Genomic DNA, 17,495 nt, shown 5'->3' with positions numbered 1-17,495 from the left:
TGCAACTTTTGTCTGCAAATTTTGGCAGCTCAATAGGCTGACTTTTGTCTGCAAATTTTGGCAGCTCAAAAGGCTGGCTATAATTTTTGGAATCCTATCTCTAGACTAAAAATAACCCCTATAAAGATCTTTTTGTCAAATGTATCTGTTTTTCTTTATATAACTTATATAATATAATCTTGTCTTTTTGCTCTGTAAAAAAACAAATATTTATTCCAGACAGAAAATGCATACGGGTGCGAAATTCTGGTCATGGGCATAAGCTGAAACAGAAGAAAAAATCAAAAGGGTACCTGAATTCGACTTGCAGTCGCTGATTTTGTGGATTCTGGATCAAATATTGTTGCCGGAAAGCTCATAAGGGTACCGAATTCAACTTGCAGTCGCTGATTTTGTGTGGATTCTGGATCAAATATTGTTGCCGGAAAGTTCATAAAGACCTCGACGTTACGATTATCAATTTTCCCAGTTTATTGTCCGCCCAAAAATGGCTCTGACATGTTTAACACTAAACAGAGAATCTGATAAAGAAGGCCAAAAAAGAACCACGCTGCGGTGTAGGCAGTGGGCACTCTTTATATGCCGATACATTTTCGGAGTCGTCTATGGAGGAGGAATTACCTGGAACATCAAAAATGGCTCGAATCTGAACAAAAAAATTTCAAAAAAAATGGTTGGAATCTGAAAAAAAAAAATTCAAAAAATCTTATAGATGTAGTATTTGAATCATGTTTTTTGAATTATGTTTTTTTAGGATAGAAATGAATTCAGCCTCATCAAAAATGTCTAAAACACCTAAAATTATTAATTTTAACAGTTTTTATTTAGATTTACAAAAATCCCTGTCACTATTTTTCAAAATATGGCCAAAATTTACATAATTTTTAGGGAAAAAAGCATAATTTTTAGACTACAGCTACATTTTTTATTTTACACAAAAAAACGACAAAAATAAACACTTGCTAGTGGTTGGAGTTTGGGTATCCCGTGCAATACATGGGCATTCAGACTAAATCATTACTTATGAATAACTGGTTAGGTGATCTAACTTTTCAGAATGGCTTCAATCGGTTGATTGAGAAGATTCTGTTGCAGTGGTTCAAAGTTAACATAGCTGAAAAACATCCAAGATGACCAAAGGAAAAATATATTTCATCTTTCCACCTTGTTACAAGCATCAATATCCAGTGGATATACGTGATCCATACTGCACGATTATAGTACTTATAATTTGGTCATACAGGCTACCTATTACCTGCCATATTTTTGGGTTCAAGAAACATAAGAAAATTTATGGCACCCTAAAGAATCAATTATTGGTCCCAAGCTTTTCTTTTCCCTAGTTCCTTACTGCAACAGAAGAAAGTGGATCTTGAGTTCTTGTTTGGTCAATTGTTTGTAAGATTTGTTTCATTTAACATAAACCTGTTAAACAATACAGAAAATAAGGCTGGACAGAAACAAGAGCTGGAAGGACAAATGGAAGCAAGTATATTGTTGGCCTCCTCTGCTAGTTCATGTTAAAACTGGAAACATTTATTGTATCAATTGCCGCTTCTTTCATACTAAAGGTCCTACAGCATTCAAGGACTTATTTTCTGTTCTTTATTTTGGCTTTCTGAACCTGTGTAGCTCTCTATCTCTTATTAAATTTGGAGTTGCATGAGGCATTCTCAATTCTGTCTTTTACTATGGTCTTGTTGACTGCATTTTAGTTCATTAGTGGACATCAGGGAAGTTTAATATTAAAAGTGGAAAGATTTGTTCTATCATTTTTTGCTTATTTCATGTGGACAACTTTAGAGTTTGACCACTTATAGCATTGATCGGAGTGGTTTTTAGTGTGTTCAATTCATGCTTTTGTACGTATCACAAGTGTATCAAACAATGAAAACCATAGCCCCTTCAAGGATGATACTATAGAAGCTTAGTGTGGATGTTGTCAAGTACAATTTCTTACAGCTGAAGATTGACCATTTAAAAGGCATTGTACAGTTTGGTAGTCAGGTGAAAGAAATTAGTTTTCTGGTTTTCATTGTTTTGAATACAAAATTAAGCCTTGGCTAATTTTGAGGATGTTGCTTCTGTTCATGGAGTATTTTTGAGGGTGAGGATGTTGCTTCTGTTCATGGAGTTTGAAGGTGAGGATGTTAAAATCTAGCTATATGATGGATTTATTTCTGCAGGACCTCGAATCAGACCAGATTCAGAATGATTTAACCATTCTTATGAAGTGCTTAAACAAGGTTAGCAGATAAACTTGAAGATGCCTCAATTTTAACCAATGTTTTACAAAACGGACTCGGATTCGGACTCGGCCGAGGATCGACTCGGAAACGGAAACGGAAACGGCAATGACTCGGCCGGCTCGATTTCAATGACTCGGTCGTTGTAAAAAATACATTAAATATTTATTTTTTTTATAAAAAAACATAATTTTAAATATTTTAAACATAATTTTAAAGATTTTCATTCAAGTTTCCAAACACACAACATTATAATATACATGGAAGACAACATATGATCAAAGTAGGCTCATGAACCAATCCATTATATCAAAATGGTACGGTCACCGGTGTACCCAATGGCAATAGTAAATACATAGTCAACTGTAGTCTGTCATACATGATCAAAGACTCAAGAGTCAAAACAAAATACAAATAACCAAGGAGGCTAGTGTACATCATTTCAAGACAGACTACAGTTGACTATGTCCGACAAACTCTTTTCAATATGCATACAAGATTGTTATACCAACTATTCTTGTTGGTGAACCTTGTTGCTGCTCAGTTTGTATTGTCGTCACTGCTTCTGCCTTCTACTATTCTGATGCCTTTGCTTTGTCCCTTGAGTGATGTTCCTTGAACTGCTCTTCCTAAAGTTCTGCTTCAACTTTGGGTGTCTTGAGTCAATTTTACCTGCAAAGCGAATCCCGATTCCCAATACCCAAAAAATAGAAGCATATAAACCCCTCAACCAAAAGTTGGGACTCTATCCTAACTCCTAATCCACATAAATCTCTGTACTAATGTTCAGTTGTATGCACTCAGGTTCTGCGTAGAAAGAGGAGGGTCGAGACCCTTAAAAGGAGCCTACAGACCTTTGTTATAAGGCCGCTAAGCCTCAAGAGTATTGCGCTGGTGGTTCTGTGGTGTGGGCAGTCCTTAGTGAGGCCGAATCTTATCTCTGGTTGTGAACCGGAGCAGCAAACAAAAAGGGCAGAGGAGCTGGGCTTGTGACAATGTGAGAGGGCTGGTTGAAGGAGTGAAATGGTTGCAGAGATAGTGTGGAAGGTTTGTCCTTGAATGTGTGAGAGGACAGCAGTGCATTGAAGACTAATATGCAGTAGTTTGAGGGCAGTCAAATACTGTAAGAAGTCTAAGGTTTAGGGCTGCATAGAACAACAATCTAAGGAGCAGAATAGCTGGAAGTTGCAGACCTTGTTACAGTGATGTTTGAGGTCCAAAACACTTACCTTTGCCTGCAAAAGAGGGTTAGTGCAACATTAATAGGTTTGACTACAACAATGCTGCAATAACAATCATATATCTGAGATCTTCAACAAGTCACATATAAGAGGCAATAAAAGGAGCACCACCGTACTTACCTGGACCTTGCTTCCTTGATACATGTACAAATTGGTCCTAATACAGACCCTAGACAGACCTAACGAAACCCGGCCGTTTTTTGAAGTGACCCGGCCGAGTTGACCGGGTCAGCTATGACCCGGCCGAGTCATTGGCTGACTCGGCCGGGTCATAGCTGACCCGGTCACCGAGCCGGGTCAAAGGGCCGTTTTGAATTTCTTTTTATTAACCCGGATCGAAACGGCCGTTTCCGTTTCGGTACGGCCGTTTCGTAAAACACTGATTTTAACATACAAATAAGGACATATAGATGAAGGAGATGAAGGCGGCTTTGCTCCATGCATTCAAGCAGTGTTTTTAAACCTGGCCAGCTCGGAATCAACTCGGCCGAGTTGCTCTGAGTCAGTCAAAAAAAATTTGACCCGGCCATTGAACCGGTTCAGCCGGCCGGGTTAATACCGAGCCGGCTGAGTTGTTACACAACTCAGCGGGCTCAGTGTTAACCCAGCCAGCTCGGCCGAGTCCATATCAACCCAGCCGGCTCGGCCGAGTCCATATCAACCCAGCCGGGTTACAGAGAACGGTCAGTGAACCCCAAAAAACCGCTTTTTCTATTTTTTTTATTTTTCTGAGTGTGGGGGACTCCCTAGGCTTCCCTGTCTCTGACTCTAATCCCTAGTATTGATATGCTTAATCATTTTACTTAAATTTTTAACATTACCATGAAATGACTAAGGATGTTTGAGAGTGGTTCTGGCCTCATTGGATTTCATATGGAGAAAGTAAAATTTTAGATTTCCTTCAAAATCCAGTAGACTTGTCAGTTTTTCAGGATTTCAGGATTGGGGGATTCCAATGTTTCCATTGAATTTTGTCATATATTAGGGTATGGAACTCGTATTTAATCAAGAGCACTAATCCTTCTATGTACCTTGATGTTAGTGACATTGGTTGTCGAACTCCTCCGGGATTCGCTCCCAAACTGGGAGTTCTGAAAATGTCGCTCCCGCTCCCCGCTTTCGCTCCTGCTCCCAAGTAATACTGAGCTAGATGATGTTGGCAACTCTAGCAGTAGCTAGTAGTATTGGTCACAAACTTTTGTTGTAGAGGTCATTTCTAGCCTCCTTGGTTATGTGTTTTTGTTTTGATCTCTATATCATCATCGTGTATGTATTGGACAGTGCACTGGGTGCCATTTTGATATAATGGATATATTCATGAGCCTACTTTGATCATATGTTGTCTTCTATCTATACTCTAATGCTGTGTGTTTGGAAACATGAATGAAAATCTTTAAAATTACGTGTTTTTATAAAAAATAAATATTTAATGTATTTTTTATAACGACCAAGTCACTGAAATCAAGCCGGCCGAGTCGATACTGAGTCGGAATCGAAGTCGGAGTCGACCCTCGGTCGAGTCGGAATCGGAGTCGGAGTCGACCCTCGGTCGAGTCGTAGTCGGAGTCAGAGTTTTAAAACATTGCATTCAAGTGCTTCTTCATTGAAGTTAAGAGTGACAATATATGGAATTTTATATTAAATGCCATTGCATTGCAATGGGGCCTAGAATTATTGAAGATTTCCATTATGGCAAGGTTGGAATTTTTTAAATTTTAATCTTTTCCCTCATGTACTTTTCATTAGTTACAATGTTGTTGAGATTAGTTACCTGTAAATGGTCAAAACTCATAAAATGTTCTACTTTTCCAAACAGAAAAAATCATTATAGGTCGAAAATAAATATGCATGTTTCACCTATATATGGCTAAGCATAGCCATTTTTGGTTCCACTATGGAAACCTGTAAATTCACCTATGCATATAAATCTGCCTAAATCTGAATACAACAGAAACGGAAACAAAAATCCATCTGGCTGTCCACTGATAGACACAAAGAACGAAAATCACTTCTTTTTTCAAGATTGCAAAAACGCAAGATTCTGCAAAAGACTCTATACCCTGCTGTCTATTGATTCCATGAAAGTGCTATCAACAATTTCCCATATACTAAAAGTACCAGCTGAGAGCTCCAGTGCTTCTTTACATAGTTTACTCCAGCGCTTCCTTAGATAGATTATCTGCCTGGGCATTTAGCTCCCTGAAAATATGCTTGAAAGAGAGCCATTTGAAACAATGAAAGGAATCAAGAATTGTCTGGAGAATAGCGTTGAGGGGAATACTTTCAATGATAATTTCATTGTTTGCCCATTTCATTACCATCTGTGAATAACCAAAGATCTGAGACCATAAACCCAAAAATTATGATTTGCTGTTGGCTCCCTACCATGAGCATATTTAACATGAACAAAATCAAGTTTTCTTACGAAAAAAATTACACCAATATCACAAAGGGGAGGATTTCCTTAGCATGCTCCATCGAAATAACCCCAAGGAATAATATGGTCCAGGGAGGATAGCTACTTAGAAGGATTTTCTATATGGACCAAATAGATAGATTGTTGTGCAATTTACACCGCATCATGTATCTGTCTCCTTTCGAAGAAACCAGATTGTTCTTTTGAGATCACTTCGCTAAGGATGGGCTTGTCCACTTCGCTAAGGATGGGCTCTAAACAAGAAACCATGACCTTAGCTAAGATCTTATATATAGTATTGAAACAAGATATAGGTTTGAAATCCTCAAAAGGGCAACCAACCTGCTTCTTTGAAATGAGAGCTATATGGGTCTTATTGAAGTAGCCAAGAACTTTCCCTGACCACTGAGATTCCTGAATTATCAAAGAAGCTATATGGGTCTTATTGAAGTAGCCAAGAACTTTCCCTGACCACTGAGATTCCTGAATTACCAAAGAAAAGATCGAGTTTGATTAAATCATAAAAATTGGAATTGAATTTGACCAGAAACCAATCTGGACTATGACTTTTGTCTTTTTGCATAGAGGAAAGAGCATATAAAACCTCCACTTCAGAAACTTTGACCACTAGCTTCAAGGTCATCTCTTCCAAAATACAGGACGAGAACAAATTTGAGGCTTTCAGAATCTCTTGAATGTGACATCCTGAAGGTTAAGTAAACAGAGAGCTAAACTTCCTTACGCTCTCTTCTGCCATTTCAGGTTAGGAACAGAACTCCCCATTGCTAGAATACAAGAATGAATGTGCCCTATAGTATTTAAAATTTCCAGAAATTGGTGTATCTTTGGAAAATTTCGTGTTATCATCACCTTCCTTGATCCATATGGCATGGCTCTTCAAGCGTCATTTAGACTCTTCTGCTCTTAATAGGCCTTGTCTAACATCCTCTGCACAGTTTCCAAAACACTGGGCACCACAAGGCATGTTTCTGACGAGTTTTCTGTTACAGGATGTTGTTGTTTGTCTGCTGGGATTTTAGCCAAAATTCCTGATAAATTAAGGCTTGGTTATGATGAGTTTTGAATAAGAATTCTCGAGTCTCGACCTATGCGGCCTATATCCGAAACTGAATTACCTCTATCGAATATCCATTTGTGTGATGCTTTTGGGCCACTGTTGGATTCAAATCTCTCTGAGATCCATCTAAATAAGGTTTTTGAAGAATCCCAACCGAGGAAAAGAGCGGATTTTACAAGGTTTTTGCGGTCAGAAACAAAAATAAACAGCAGAACAGCAAAACATAGATTTTTTGCAGAGAAATTTATTATCAAACATGCAGTCAGGTATTTTGAGCAAGTATAAGACAATTCTACAAATTTAACAGTAGGTTTATGGCTATAATGTTTCTCACCCAGTGACAGCAATACATCAGTAATCATAATGATTACTTTACTATCGTAGTGAATGCTTGAAGACATGCAGCCCCCAAAGCTAATTTAGAATACTAATCCATATAAAAGGCAATTTGAGGAAGATGAAACATGATCAGCCAATTAGAGTTTATGAAAATTTAATGCAGAAACCATCACTTGAGTGAACAACATTGAACTCATCAATGTTTTCCAAGTCAGAATCTGGTTCCATATCCTTCCATTTCACCCAATCCTCTGAAAAATTGTTTTCTTCCCTCAGAGGTGAGGGAACTCTCAATTCATGGGTAAGGACAGGATAAGGATCCTCAACAAAATACTTATTCTCAAGTACCTCTTTAGCATTTAGCCTAGCTGCAGGGTCATAGCAAACAAGTCTTTCCAAAATAGAAAACACGCTGTCTGAGCAATTGGGGACATGGTTCTTCAGACCAACGGGGCTTCCATCACCAGGAAAACAAAGTTTCCTATAATCAGGAAGATTGGAGCATCCAGGCCAATTTTCTTCTGTTGGACTCCCAAGAACTTTAACCAGCCTGCTAAGTTGATCAATGTCTGAAGTCCCAGAAAAGAGAGGTTCTAAAATCAAGAGCTCCCCCAGAATGCAACCTAACGACCACAAATCAATTTATTTTCCATAGATCGTTGCTCCGTAGAGCAACTCCGTAGCTCTGTACCATCGAGTTCCAACAACAGATGTGAATCCCTGCATCACTATATCACCTTCATTTTTCCAGCTCAAATCCAAATTCGCAGTTTCTGCCGTATCATCAAAATTAGTTTCAACTGCAGTGGATGAATCCTCCTCCCCTTCATTCCGCACTCCCTTAACACTATCATCTTCCTCCATCAACCTTTCTCCTGGAGCATCAGCAACGATATCCTCTTGAGGAAGCTCATACTCTACTTCATAGCTCGCTTCAGGCTCTTCAAGTATCCTTGCCTGTCCAAAATCAGCGAGCTTGAGAATTCCATTAGCCGAAATCATCAGTGAAATTGAGAATTCCATTAGCCGAAATCAGCAGATTAGAGGGCTTTAGGTCACGATGGATAACCCAATTGGCATGGCAGTTAGCCAGCCCTTGCAATATCTGAATCATCCAGGCCTTAACCTCGGCCTCGGGAATACCATTTTCTCCCTTATTCTTAGCAGACTTAATGACAGAATAGAGATCGGAAGGCAGAAACTCCAAAACCAGAACTGCGTCTTCATTTTCTCTCCAAAACCACTCATAGAGCCTCACAACATTGGGGCACCCACAAAGCCTCTGCAGCGCCTCAATCTCTCTCCAAGAGCTTTGATAGTCATGCACCTCCTTAAGGGCTACTATTAGACCGTCCTCCTTTCTCCGCCCTCTGTACACATCCGAATAAGTTCCGCTGCCGACCCTCTCTAGAATCTCGTAACGGGCACATATTTCTTTGTTGCCGTGGAGACTCCAGCTGCTCTGCACATTGTCCTCCATGTTTTGCATTCCTCAAATCTCCGGAAGACCTGTTCCCATCAAATCTTTTCGAGATTTTAACTCTCAAAACCCGCCCATCAAATCTTTTCGAGGTATTCAAGTCTCAAAACCCTGAAACACTAAAACCCTAAGGAGAAACCCCCAATTCCATGGTACGGAGAACATGGCCAGTGTTTATATATCCCAAATTCCTCAATTCAAACCAACCTTCATAAGCCCGGAGAGTTTCATTTGCTCTCAGAACAGAGTAGACCGAATCAAATATATTTAACATCTGAGCAGCCTTATAGATCAAACACGAACACAAGAAATGCAGGAGTTATCAGCAAAACATAGATTATACAGTATGTGAAAGTGTTTTCGCAGTTTGCACAACCCTGGTTTTGCCACAATTTTCACTCAAAAAACCAAATTATATTTCCCCAGCTAGACTAATACAATTTGGGTCATCAATTTTCCGTATTTTTCACGGGCGTGATGAGGAATTCAACCTTCGTAGGGGAAAATATTTGGGAATTTCTATGCTCCCAACCCGTAACAGCAATTCTGTAAAAGGATAACAGATATTTATTCTAGACAGAAAATGCATACGGGTGCGAAATTCTGGTCATGGGCATAGTTGAAACGGAAGAAACAATCAAAAGGTATCTGAATTAGACTTGCAGTCGCCGATTTTGGTGGATTCTGCATCAAATATTGTCGCCGGTGCGGAAAACACCCACACTACTGTTCATATGCCATGTGGCTATTTTTAATTAAACAAAAGACGACTAAAATAAACACTTGCCATTGTTCATGTGCCATGCGGTAGAGAAAAACGCTTTCGACGTAAATATTTGAAGTAAACGCTATCTTAAACTTAATAAAAAAAAGTGGGTGTGTGTTTGCCAAAATATATGTAAAAATACATTTCATTCATGTCTATGAGTTAATATATTTTATATTTAATTAAAAATTTATATAAACAAAAATAAAATATTTATATTTATATTTTGTTTAAAATTATATAACCATTTATATTAAAATCAATTATTTATTAGTTTAATAAAAATTATAATATAATACCAGATGATGACGACCCCATGGATGCTCAGGGGCAAAGGATGCAAGATAACCCAGGGGAAGCAGAGCAGGCTCCGACAGCTGAGATGGAGCAGGAAGCAAAGGTCCCGGCTACAGACCCGGAAAAAGCCAAGCATACCCAGAATGCTCCTAAGGCGGAAAAGGGGGAAGAGGCAGCGGCCTTTCCAACTGAAGCTGAGCGGGAACACTATGGGTGGTGCCCAATTGTGGAAGAGCAACCGGACGAGCTGGACGATTGACGGCGCCAGCGCTCAAGCTTCGCCAGGTCGCTCAAGGTTCAATTATCGTTTTCTGTTTTGTTATGTGTTCAGTTGGCGGTTTCTGGGTTGTTATAGCTGCTATGTTTTTTTATGTTATTGCTGTGGGCAAGAGCTGTCTCCCCTGCGCGGGAGGAATTGGAAAGCATCCTTTTTGTCTAATGCCCCTGTGTGGGCCTACGTCTATGGTCAGCCTTGGTATTTCAGATTACTGCCCCTGCGCGGGCTTGCAGTGTTGGACTCTGTCTTGGTCTCTGTCAGTTTTAGTCTTGGTCTCTGTCTGGTGCCCCTGCGAGGGCAAGAGCATACTGGTTCCACCTGATGTAATTTTGAACTCTGTACATATTTAATAGATTAGTCTTTTTACCGAGAAAAAAAAATAATAATATAATAGAATATATATATATATATATATATTATTGTAAGTTATATATGTTAATCATTTAGATTTTTTTGGGACACATTAATTATAACTAATTAAATATTATGTTGAGAAAGATACGGTTTTGTATCATTTTATTAACGAAGGATTATCATATATTAGATTTGTATCTTGTTGTGGTTACATCCTTTATTAGAGTTGTAGAGTTGTATCTTGTTGTGGTTGCATCTTTCAACTAATGTATAATTAATTTTTAGTATAAAAAATGTTTGTCTTAAAAATAATTACAAAAGGCAGAGATTATAAGTGTAACTGACATGATAATGGATTTTTTTTTGGATGGGATGTGAAAAAGTTACTATGAGATACTTCCGATGATATTTTTTTAAGGGTCTTAATGCACTAGAAAAGTAAGCAACAAGGATATTCACATTACAAACAATCAACCATTATGTTAGTCATAATGCAAAACAGTAGGTATTTAATAATTAAAAAATGATTAGTTTAAACATAGTTATCAACTTGACCAAAATCCTTCATGGTTCTTTTATAAAGGTTGTATTTAGTGGTTTTTACTTCCATTTCAAAAAATGGTATTCTCAATATCATATATTTTTTAGGGTTAAAATGTGAGAGCATTTTACAACAATGTTTTTTACAATCCATAATGATGTTAACAAAAAATTTAAAATCAACTTGAATAAAAAATTGGTGTTATTGCAAAGACGCTTTTTTATATTCGAGCTTAAAATTACAACTTGTTTGAAATGTTACCATTTACAACTGATATCATTATCACTGAAATCTTAAATTCAACCGCTGAATTAAAAGTAGTGTTATTAGTGACATTATTTTTTCTATCATAGTTAAAATTATAAATTGTTTGAAACCATCCTTTAACAATTAGGTTTACTAGGTTTACCAAATTTACCTAGGTTTACTAGGTTGATTTTATGAGAATAATTGAGAACGTCTTATGATTGTTAAAGTCTAGGTTGTATCAATAATGTAAATGAAATAATTGTATACAAGATATTTTTAAAGAAAGGAGAGGTTCAAATTTGATGGGGCATATAGTATATAAATCTATGTTAATCAATTTGTCAAAACACTATAGATATGAGGTATTTTGTTCCACAACTAGGGGGGCACATACCTCAATTTGGTGTCTTGTTATGCTAGGACTATGCCAACCCCAACCATGGGCCTCTTGTAAATGCATTGTAAACATTTTTATATAAATAAAATTTAAAGGGGGACTAAGTCAAGGGACACAAATTCCAAAGCGGAGAGGAGGTTGCTTGCTTGGGATGTCAGTGAGTTTCTTGTGCAGAAAGCTAAACTGTTTTGGGGACAACCATTAAAGGGTTGGTTGGTGATCCTTAAAGGACTGGTCAGGAAATTAATCTGGGTTGCAAGGAAGTACACATGCCATGTTTCCTTGAAAAACACTTATAAGGCAAGGAGAACTAAATTAATGAAGTTGATTGTGTTGGTAGAAAAGGACATAAATCAATCCCAACATAGAGGAGAAGACAACATAGAAAAGAGAGGGGTTTTGATCTCATGGAGATACATGCTCACTATCATTCGAGAGGAGAGAAAAAACACTCACTCACTCACTCAACCAGAGTGGATTAAGCATTCGACAAGAAGAAAGAAGAAGGATTGTAAACGGTTTTGATTGGAAATATTGGTAGACAGATGGGTTCTCCTTGGTGAGGAACAATGCATTTCGAGTCCCTGTAAAGCCAAAGGGTGGAGATGGTTTTATCTGGATCCTCTTAGTGGCGTGGATGGAGGATTGTGTCCTTTGAATCCTGGAGGGAGAGCCTTTAAAACCTTCTTATTATTGATTCACTGTGGGTTCTGGATTCTTTGACGTGGGTCGAACCACTGTGTGTTGGTAAAGGGTGGAGAGGTTACTCTCTAGATTCCATTGATATCTTTTGGTGGAGGCAATTGACCTATGAATTCCTTGCACTTTATTTGATTATTGATTGGTTGGTGGGTGGGGGAGGGAGGTCCTCTGAAGTCCTTGTTTCAGCCATCAGTTGGTGTTTTATCCCTTAAGCAAGCCCCTTAGTCTTTTGAATCTGGCTCGGGGGTGACAGCTGCGAGTGAGCTTGGTTACCACTGTTTAAGGTTGGGTGGAGTGCTATGAAACCAGCTCAAGAAAAGATAGAAAAGATAGATCCACGCCTTAGAATTCAGCCTCTTCGAGGGGGCAACCTCCTTTACATTACATAAATGAACAATTCTTGAATGATACAAATGAAAAAACCTCCTTTCTATATATAGGAGTCTAAGTGGTCCCAATACAATCAAAGCCTACCTAACAATAATATTGTAGGGCACAACAATAACAATAGTGGGATTCTATGTGGCACAATAGTAACAATATGGGCACTACATGGGTACATCAATATAAATAAGGGGTATAACTACAATAGTAATGGGGTAATCACTAGTATTATAGGGACCCAACATGCCCCTCTCCTTCAAAAAAAGTGTTGTCCTCAACGCTTGAGTAGTTCTGGATACTTCTGCATAAAATTCTCATCCTCCCATGTGGAATCTTCAGCGGATAAGTTCTTCCACTTGATAAGGTACTCTGAAATTGATCGATTTCGTAGCTGTCGAGTTCTTGTTTCTATAACTGCTTCCGGTTCCAATATAATTTTTCCTTCCTCGTCAAGTTCTGGCAATATTGTTTGAACTGGGAGCTTGTCGCCTATAACCTTCTTTAAACATGAAACATGGAAAACTGGGTGCAATCGAGAAGCTGCAGGAAGCTCCAATTTGTATGCCATAGTACCAATCTTTTGCAACACCTTGTACGGACCATAATACTTTGGTGATAATTTATTATCCTTCTTAGCTTGCTTGAGGGACATTTGCTTATATGGTTGTAGCCGTAGGAATACCCAATCACCTACATCAAAACTTCTTTCACTGCGATGTTGATCTGCCTGTTGTTTCATTCTATTATGTGCCAACACGAGGTTATCCTTTAAGAGTTGGAGGACTTGTTGTTGATGTTCGATGTGATGGATGGTGGTTGATACCCATAAAGTGCCATAAATGGGGTCATTTTTGTTGCTGTATGGAAGGAAGTGTTATACCACCATTCAGCCAGAGGCAACCATTTGACCCATTGTGTCTGTTTATCAGATACAAAGCAACGAAGATATCCTTCCAAACATTTGTTTACTATCTCAGTTTGCCCATCAGATTGAGGATGATAAGATGAGCTATGAGCTAACTGAGTACCAAGACAAGAAAATAATTTTGTCCAAAAATTTCCAGTGAAAATGGGATCTCTGTCACTTACAATAATCTTTGGGTTTCCATGTAGCTTTTGAATTGTTTCCATAAATGCAGTAGAAACTGTACTGGCTTTAAATGGATGTGATAATGCACAAAAGTGTGCATACTTGGTAAGTCTGTCAACTACCACCATGATGACACTCTTTCCCTCAGACTTGGGTAAACCTGTGATAAAATCCATTGAAACCTCCTCCCAACGTTGGCTTGGAATGGATAAAGGTTGTAATAGACCCGGTGTCTTAATTGTTTCAACTTTATTTTGCTGGCAAACCAAACATTCTGCCACAAACTTTTGAATATCTGATTTAAGGCCATCCCAAAAAAATTCCTTCTTAACCCTGTGGTAAGTTTTTAAAAATCCTGAGTGCCCTCCTAAGGGAGAAGTGTGCAATTCCATAAGAATCTTTTGTTTTAGCTGGGAATTCTTACAGAGGTATAAGCGATCTTTGTACCATAACGAATCATTTTTCCAGCTAAATGTATCAGACGTACTGGAATCTTGTTGTAGCTTTCGAATAAGTGCCCACACTTCTTCGTCATTCTTCCATTCCTCCCTTGCTTCATTTATCCAATCTGGTTGGATAATAGAAATGGCGCACAACAATGCTTCCACATCCTCATCCTTTCTTGAGAGTGCATCTGCCACCACATTTTGCTTCCCCTTTTTGTAGATGATTTCAAAGTCATAACCCAACATCTTTGTGACCCACTTTTGTTGCTCTTCAGAGGATAATCTTTGTTCTAAAAAGTATTTAAGGCTATCATGATCTGTTTTTACCTTGAAGTGTCTTCCCATTAGGTAGGGTCGCCATTTCTTAAGTGCATGGAGTATTGCCAACATTTCCTTCTCATAAATAGCTTTGCTTAAAAACTTTCCCTTGATTGGACGACTTTCAAAAGCAATGGGTCTTTCATCTTGCATTAGAACAGCACCAATTCCATTTCCTGAAGCATCACATTCCACAATAAAGGTTTTTGTGAAGTCCGGTGTAGCTAAGACCGGTGCTTGGCACATTGCCTCTTTAAGATGTTCAAAGGCCTTTGTTGCTTCCGGAGTCCATGAAAATGCATCTTTCTTCAATAATGTTGTTAGAGGTGCTGCTATTCTCCCATAATTCTTAACAAACTTGCGATAATACCCTGTCAACCCAAGAAATCCTCGCAAATGCTTTATGGATGTGGGGATTTTCCATTCCTTAATGGCTTTAATTTTGCTAGGGTCTACCTTAACTCCTTCATGAGATACAATATGACCCAAATATTCCACCTCCTGGACTCCAAAGAAACATTTGGATCTTTTTGCATATAATTGTTTCTCCTCCAATAGTTGTAGCACCCTGTCAACATGTTCAACATGATCCTTCCAAGACTTGCTGTAGATTAGTATATCATCAAAAAATACTAACACAAATTTTCTAAGGAATGGTTTGAAAATTGAATTCATCAAACCTTGAAATGTTGAAGGTGCATTGGTAAGGCCAAAAGGCATGACCAAAAATTCATAATGACCCTCATGAGTTCTAAATGTCGTTTTCGGAATGTCTTCAATCTTCATTCTGATTTGATGATATCCTGAACGAAGATCCAACTTGGTGAAGTAAATTGATCCATGCAATTCATCCAGTAATTCATCAATGACAGGAATGGGGAACTTATCTTTAATAGTGAGCTTGTTGAGCTCCCTATAATCCGGACACATGCACCATGATCCATCCTTCTTGTGCACCAATACTACTGGAGCAGAGAAAGAACTTTGACTCGGTTGAATTATACCAGCCTCTAGCATTTCTGCAACCATACGTTCAATTTCACTTTTTTGGACATAGGGATATCTGTACGGCCTGATGTTTGGAGGAACACTTCCTGGAATCAGATGAATAGCATGATCATGATCACGCATAGGTGGGAGACCTTTGGGAGTCTCAAATACCTTGGAATGATTGTCCAAGACTTTTTGGAGATCTGGAGAAATAGATGATTCTAATGTGGAAACATCTAGCGAACATAATTGTGCAATTACACCCTTTGCTCCTTTTTTAGAAGCTTTGTCATACCATTAGAGCTGATTATCTTTCCTGGTTTCCCTGCAATACCCCTTAATTCAACTTCCTTTCCTTCCACAGAAAATTTCATGAAAAGTTCTTGAAAATTAAAAGCTATTGTACCCAAGGATTGTAGCCATTGGACTCCTAGTACAACATCAGCACCTCCCATTGGAATGGAAAGCATTGGGCTAGTCAATACATATTCTCCCATGGATAGCTTGATATTATGGCACTTTCCAGAGCAATTTATTGTTCCTCCATTTGCAATCATCACTTGACACTCTGGTGCTGGATATAGGAAGCAATTCAATTCTTTTGCTACCCTACAATGAATAAAATTGTGGGTGCTTCCTGAATCAATCAACACTATTACCTTTTTCTTCTTGATTTGTCCTTCTATCTTGATGGTTTGAGGAGTGGTAATTCCTGCCAATGCATTACAAGATATGGTCGGATTTATTTGTTCTTCATCTAGGCTTTGTTCCTGGAATATATCCTCTTCTTTTGACCTTTCTTGCTCCTTTTCTTCTTCCTCTTCACAATCTATGTAGAATAATTTCTTCTCAGCACACTTATGACCTTTTGTGTATTTGCTATCACAATTGTAACAAAGCCCTTTTGCTCTTTTTTCTTCCAATTGTTGTGGTGTCAACCTTGTAGGTTGTGGAAGACTATGGGCAACAACACTTCCATCTTTATAGTTGTGAATGGTATGCTTCCTAGTTGCCATAATTTTGCTTTCCATTTTTCTTGCTAACCTGAATGCCTTCTCTAATGAATCAGGTTCCCAAAGGCGCACATCATGTTGGATATTATCCTTTAAAGACCCTATGAACACATCAATCCTATGCTCCTCTGGAATATCTTTTACCCTTATGTTCAATTTTTGGAACTCCTCAATGTGCTCCATTATTGAACCCTTTTGTTTGAGATTATCAATTGGCTAAAAAAAGTGTTGCTTTTTGTATCCTCATAATGTGCTATCAATTCTTCCGTAAAAATTGCCCAAGTGATAAATTGTTTACGAGAACAAAGCCATTGATACCATACAAACTGATTTGGTTCCAAATATAAAGTTGCCATACGTACCTTTTGTGTGTTTTGCACATTATTGAGATCGAAGAATTGCTCCATCTGTAATATCCATGTGGCGGGATCCTTGCCATCAAACTTCCTCATATCGATTTTTGGAACATGGTGAGTCTTCGATCCAACATTAGATTCTATGGAATCATGATTAACATTTCTTTTGTTCTCATCATGAGTTTCCTTTGGTACTCTTTCACCCTTAGTGACTATTTCTTGTAGCAACTTATCCATCTTATCATCCATGCCATCAATTTTAGCTTCCATGCCATCCATCTTAGCTTCTACACCTTTCTTTAAACCATCCATCTTAGCTTCTACATCTTTCCTTAAACCATCCATTTTAGATTCTGTTGCTTTTTGTGCAAGTGACACTCGTTGCACTTGTTCTTGTAATTTTGATATATCATATAGCATTTCTTCTTCTTCTTCATGAGTCATGCTAGAGCTTTCAGGCTCCTTACTAGGTGTTTGCATTTTCTTTCCTCGTGGCATCAGTTACCGATAATAAT

General features: G+C 38.2%; 1 pseudogene across 1 annotated transcript; it reads right to left on the bottom strand.

Moving 5' to 3' along the window:
* Positions 1 to 326: 326 nt before the first annotated feature.
* On the bottom strand, positions 327 to 9,496 carry LOC149210141 (cyclin-dependent kinase F-1-like; annotated as a pseudogene). Its single transcript, XR_016252935.1, has 3 exons — positions 8,356 to 9,496; positions 6,246 to 8,321; positions 327 to 621 (listed from the first exon to the last, which is right to left on the bottom strand). The product of XR_016252935.1 is annotated as a cyclin-dependent kinase F-1-like (transcript).
* Between the last annotated feature and the right edge of the window lie 7,999 nt (positions 9,497 to 17,495).

Source organism: Pinus tabuliformis, chromosome 1_2 (assembly GCF_031772625.1).
Source record: "Pinus tabuliformis cultivar Carrire ecotype Pingquan chromosome 1_2, CPIR1, whole genome shotgun sequence".
In the NCBI taxonomy this organism is placed as follows: domain Eukaryota; kingdom Viridiplantae; phylum Streptophyta; class Pinopsida; order Pinales; family Pinaceae; genus Pinus; species Pinus tabuliformis.
The sequence above is the reverse complement of the archived record's forward strand: the minus strand, read 5'-3'. Positions and strand labels throughout refer to the sequence as shown.